This window comes from Rhinopithecus bieti, unplaced genomic scaffold (assembly GCF_001698545.2).
Source record: "Rhinopithecus bieti isolate Rb0 unplaced genomic scaffold, ASM169854v2 scaffold_1853, whole genome shotgun sequence".
In the NCBI taxonomy this organism is placed as follows: Eukaryota; Metazoa; Chordata; class Mammalia; order Primates; family Cercopithecidae; genus Rhinopithecus; species Rhinopithecus bieti.
In genome coordinates this window covers 6,056,619-6,063,067 of record NW_016804151.1, presented here as the reverse complement: position 1 = coordinate 6,063,067, position 6,449 = coordinate 6,056,619, and positions in this window count along the sequence as shown.

Sequence of the window (6,449 nt, the reverse complement as noted above, 5' to 3'; positions counted from 1 at the left end):
TTTTTTTTTTTTTTTTCAGAGAAAGGGTCTTGAACTCCTGACCTCCAATGATCCTCCTTCCTTGGCATCCCAGAGTACTGGGGCTACAGGGACGAACCACCATGCGTAGCCTAAACTATAATTTCAAAAGCTAGGTTGAGGCCAGGCACAGTGGCTCATGACTGTAATCCCAGCACTTTGGGAGGCCAAGGTGGGTGGATTACTTGTCAGCCTGGCCATCATGGTGAAACCCGGTCTCTACTAAAAATACAAAAATGAGCTGCGCATGGTGGCAGACACCTGTAGTCTCAGCTACTCTGGAGACTGAGGCAGGAGAGTGCTTGAACCCAGAAGGTAGAGGGTGCAGTGAGCTGATATTGCACCACTGCACCCCAGACTGGGCAACAGAGAGAGACTCCATCTCAAAAAATAGAAATGAAAATAAAAATAAAAATAAAAGCTCAGTTGAGCCACCTCATGGGGAATAGATTGTAGGAGACAAAAGGGACAAAGAGAGAATCTAGGAGTCTGTCCCACTTCTCCTGGGTGGGAAAGTATGGTGGCTTGGTTTAGGGACCTGGTAGTGGAGGTGGACATGAGTGAGTGGACTGAGGGTACCCTTGGAAGTACACTCTAGTGAACTAGATGTGGGGAGTGAGGGATAACATTTCAGGGTGCGACAGGAGGTGCCTTGTAGCTGGTTTGTATGCTCCGTTCTGCTAGAATGCTTGTCTTTGAAATGTGAATTAGTCCCAAAGTGGTGGATATAATAGCAAACAATTTGAGCATAATGTGGATTTTGCCTTCCTTATGCACAATTTTGTCTGCAAGAAACACTAGGTAAATAGAAAGCTGCACCTGTCTGGACCAAATCGTGTAGGACTGCACAAAATATGCATAAGCACACATCTGAAATATCTACCAGCCACCTCAGCTTCCTGTGAATTATGAGCCACATTTATCTACACCTAGCATTACAACTTTCCATCTGATTACAGATGAGTTTCTACCTTTTCACAATAACTCACAAGCTGCAGTCCTTCAATAGCCACTTCCTCAAGCAAACTTCAGGCCTTTTTCATGGCAATGTGTCATATTTACTATAGTATTTATGTATTTCTTAACCATCTAAAATGTGTAAAACTCTTCAATCTCAAAGAAGAAATCATGAGGGAAATTAGAAAATACATTAAGGGCCTGGCACAGTGGCTCACACCTGTAATCCCAGCACTTTGGGAGGCTGAGGCAGGTGGATCACCTGAGGTCAGGAGTTTGAGACCAGCCTGGCCAACATGGTGAAACCCCATCTCTACTAAAAATACAAAAATTAGCTGGGTGTGGTGGCACATGCCTGTAATCCCAGCTACTCGGGAGGCTGAGGCAGGAGAATCGCTTGAACTTGGGAAGCGAATGGTTCCAACGAATGGTGAGTCAAGATCACACCATTTTGCACTCCAGCTGGACAACAGAGTGAGACTCCATTTTAAAAAAGAAAAGAAAAGAAAAACACATTGAGAAAAATAAAATAAAACACAACCTACCAAGATTTGTGGAGGCAACTAATGCAGAGGGAGATATATAACTGTCAGACACCTATGTTACTAAAGAAGAAGGATCTCAAATCAATAACCTTCCACCTTAAGAAACTGAGAAAAGAAGAGTAAACTAAACCCAAAGCTAGCAGAAGGATAGAAATAATAAACATATGGGTAGGAAAAAACAAAATAGAGAAATAAAAATCGGGAGAGTCAACAAAACCATAGGTTGGTTTTTTGAAAAGATCAACAAAATTTTAATTAACTAGGCCAAACAAGAAAAAAAGAGAGAAGACTCGAATTGCTAAAATCAGGAATGAAAGAGGAAGTATCTACTAATTTTATAGAAATAAAAAGAATGATGGAGCAATGCTATGAGTGATTGTATGCCAACAAATTAGATAAACTAAATGAGACCCAGTAACCAAAAAATAATCTAAATGAAATGGACAAATTCATAGAAAGTCACAAACTACCAAAACGGACTCAATAAAAAATAGCAAATCTGAATAGACTTATAAGAAGTAAAGAAATTGAGTAGTAATCCAAAAGAAACTTTCCACAAAAAGCCCAGGACCATATGACTGTACTAGTTAATTCTTCCAAATATTTAAAGAAGGATTAACACTAATACCTCACAAACTAGACGGTCCCCAGCTTATGATGGTTCGACTTTCAGCATTTTTAACTTACAATGGGTTTATCAGGCTATAACCCCATCATAAATTGAGGAGCATCTGTTGTCTTAAAATGGGAAAGGAGGGAACACTTCTCTACTATTTTATGAAGCTGGTATTATCTGGATAACGAAACCACACAAAGATAACAATCTCTTTTAACAATCTGGATAACAATCTCTCCTATGATTATAAATATAAAACCCTCAATCCCAAATTCAGAAACATATAAAAGAATTATACACTACGATTAAGTCAAATTTATCCCAAGAGTGCAAAAGTGGTTGAGTCAACATTTTATTTTATTTTATTTTATTTTATTTTTTTGAGACGGAGTCTCGCTCTGTCACCCAGGCTGGAGTGCAGTGGCCGGATCTCAGCTCACTGCAAGCTCCGCCTCCCGGGTTTACGCCATTCTCCTGCCTCAGCCTCCCGAGTAGCTGGGACTACAGGCGCCCGCCACCTCGCCCAGCTAGTTTTTTGTATTTTTTTAGTAGAGACGGAGTTTCACCGGGTTAGCCAGGATGGTCTTGATCTCCTGACCTTGTGATCTGCCTGCCTTGGCCTCCCAAAGTGCTGGGATTACAGGCGTGAGCCACTGTGCCTGGCCCACAATTGTATTTCTATACCCTAGCAATTAACAATCTGAAAATGTGGCTGAGCGCGGTGGCTCATGCCTGTAATCCCAGCACTTTGGGAGGCCGAGGCAGGTGGATCACAGGGTCAGGAGATGGAGACCACAGTGAAACCCTGTCTCTACTAAAAATACAAAAAATTAGCTGGGCGCAGTGGTGGGCGCCTGTAGTCCCAGCTACTGGGGAGGCTGAGGCAGGAGAATGGCACGAACCCGGAAGGCGGAGCTTGCAGTGAGCCAAGATCGCGCCACTGCCCTCCCGCCTGGGCAACAGGGCGAGCCTCTGTCTCAAAAAAAAAAAAAAAAATCTGAAAATGAATTTTTTTTATATAAAAAAGGATCTCACTCTGCTGCCCAGGCTGGAGGGCAATGGCACAATCATAGCTCATTGCAACCCTAAATTCCTGGGCTTAAGCAATCCTCCCACCTCGGCCACCCAAGTACCTGGGTCTGCAGGCATGCGCCACCATGACCAGCTAATGTTTTTATTTTTTGTAGAGACAGGGTCTCACTATGTTGCCCAGGCTGGTCTCAAACTCATGGTCTCGAACGTTTCTCCCATCACTAAGTCACTGTGACTGGCCTGGTCAATTGATTTTGACAAGGGCATCAAGATTACTCAATGAGGAAGAGTAGTTTCTTCAACAAATGGTGCTGGGACAACTGGATATTCACACGCAAAAGAATGCAATTAGACCCCCACCTCACACCATATACAAAAATTAAAACAGATCATAGACCTAAATGTAAGAACGAAAACTCTTAGAAGAAAATGCAAGAGTAAATTACTTTGGTTTGGCAATGGTTTCTTAACTATGATACCTAAAGTACAAGCGAACAAAGAAAACAATAGATAAATTGGAGAGTATCAAAATTCAAAACTTTTGTGGTTGATATGACACCATAAAGAAAATGAAAAGACAACCCTCAAAATGGGAAAAAATATTTGGAAGTCATGTATCTGATAAAGGACTTGTATCTGTAATATATAAACAGCTCCTACAGCTCAACAACAAAAGACACCTAATCCAATTAGAAATGGGCACAAATGTAAATACATATTTATTCAAAAAAGATATACAAATGGTCAATGAAAAGATGTTGAAAATCATTAGGAAAATACAACCCCAAACTTCCATGAGATACCACTTCACATCCACTAGGATGGCTATAATAAAAAAGACAGATAATAGCAAGTATTGGTGAAGATGTAGAGAAACTGGAATCCTCATACTCTTTTAGTGGAGTATGAAATGGCATAGCCACTTTGGGAAAAAGTCTGGTAGCTCTTCAAAAAGTCAAATATGGAATTGCCGTGTGACCCAACAATTCTTCTCCTAGGTAAATATCCAAGAGAAAACATTCGTCCACATCAAAACTTATACACAAATGTTCATGGGGCATTGTTCAGAATAGTCAAAAAGTAGAAGCAATCCAAATGTCTATCAACGAATGAATGAATAAATAAAATATGGTAAATCTATACAATGGAATGTTATTTGGCAATAAGTAGGAATGAAATACTGATACAACATGGAGTAACCTTCAATATATTACACTAAATAAAAGATGCCTGTAACAAAGGGTCACATATTGTATGATTCCATTTGTATGAAATATCCAGAAGAGTGAAAAAAACACAGAATGTAGATTAATGTTTGCTAGGAGCCTGGGCAACATAGAGAGACCCTGTTTCTACAAAAAAAAAAAAAAAAAAGAATTTGTGCGTGTGTGTGTGTGTTTTTTTTTTGGAGACAGAGTCTCACTTTGTCGCCCAAACTGGAATGCAGTGGTGCAACCTCAGCTCACTGCCACCTCCACCTCCCAGGTTCAAGCGATTCTCATGCCTCAGCCTCCTAATGGCTGGGATTACAGGTGTCCACCAACATGCCTGATTATTTTTGTGTTTTTAGTAGAGACAGATTTTCACCATGTTGGTCAGGCTTGTCTTGAACTCCTGACCTCAGCTGATCCACTTACCTCGAGCTCCTAAGGTGCTAGGATTACAGGCATGAGCCACTGTACCCCAGCCTGAAAGAAAGAAAATTAGCTGGGCATGGTGGCATGTGCCTGTGGTCTCGCCTACTTGGGAGTCTGAAGCAGGAAGATGGCTTGAGCCCAGGAGCTAAGGCTGCAGTGAGCTGCGATTGTGCTACTGCACTCCTATCTGAGTGACAGAGTGAGACTTCATCTCAAAGAAGAAAAAAAAAAATTGCCAGGGGTTAGGGGAAGAAGGTGATGGCTAAAGCATATGGGGTTTCATTCTGGGGATGATAAAAATGTGCTCAAATTGGTAGTAGTCATGGTTGTACAATTCTATGAACTTACTAAAAACCACTGAATTATATACTTTAAGAGGACGAATTCATAGCATGTGAATTATATATCTCAACAACATTGTTATTTTTAAAACTCTGCTACCATATTATATTTATTATGTCTTTTCCTTTTTTTCCCCAGAGTCTTGCTCTGTCACCCAGGCTAGAGTGCAGTGGCACGATATTGGCTCACTGCAACCTCCACCTCCTGGGTTCAAGCAATTCTCCTGCCTCAGTCTCCCAGGTAGCTAGGATTACAGGTGTGTGCCTCTATGCCTGGCTAATTTTTGTATTTTTAGTAAAGATGGGGTTTCAACATGCTGACCAGGCTGGTCTCGAACTCCTGACCTCATGATCCACTCATCTCAGCCTCCCAAAGTGCTAGGATTATAGACATTAGCCACCATGCCTGGTTCTTTTTGTTTTTTTTTTTTTTTTTTTTGAGACGGAGTCTTGCTCTGTCACCCAGGCTGGAGTGCAGTGGCCGGATCTCAGCTCACTGCAAGCTCCGCCTCCTGGGTTGATGCCATTCTCCTGCCTCAGCCTCCCTGGTAGCTGGGACTACAGGCACCTGTCACCATGCTCAGCTAATTTTTGTATTTTTAGTAGAGACAGGGTTTCACCATGCTGGCCAGGCTGGCCTCGAACTCCTGACCTCAAGTGATCCGCTGGTCTTGGACTCTCAAAATGCTGGAAATACAGGCATGAGCCACCATGCGCGGCCTATCCCCATTTTTCAGATCAGGAAACTGAGGCCCACAAAGAAAGAGTGAATTTGCCCAGTGTCAAAACAGCTTGTGAGGGATCAGAACCCTGCTAGTCTAGTGCCATAGTGCACGCTCTTGATCACTAGACGGGTGGTTTTCAAACATTTTGACCACAGCATACAGCATACATTTTACCTAGGGGCTTAGTCCACACAAACATCTATAACTGAAACAAATGATACTGTAACTAAAACAAATGATACTGTAACTAAAGTACCATGAAATGATACTTTAATGCACTCTGATATTTCCTGTTCTGTTTCATTTTAATTAAAATGTTGATGGTGATTTGCTAAATTGATTTCATCATCTCCTTCTTCTTCTTTTTTTTTTTTTTTCTTGAGACAAAGTCTCTGTTGCCCAGGCTGGAGTGCAGAGGCACGATCTCGGCTCACTGCGACTTCCGCCTCCCGAGTTCAAGCGATTCTCCTGTTTCAGTCTCCCCAGTAGCTGGGATTACAGGTGCCTGCCATCACGCCCGGCTAATTTTTGTATTTTTAGTAGAGACAAGGTTTCACCATGTTGGCCAGGCTGGTCTC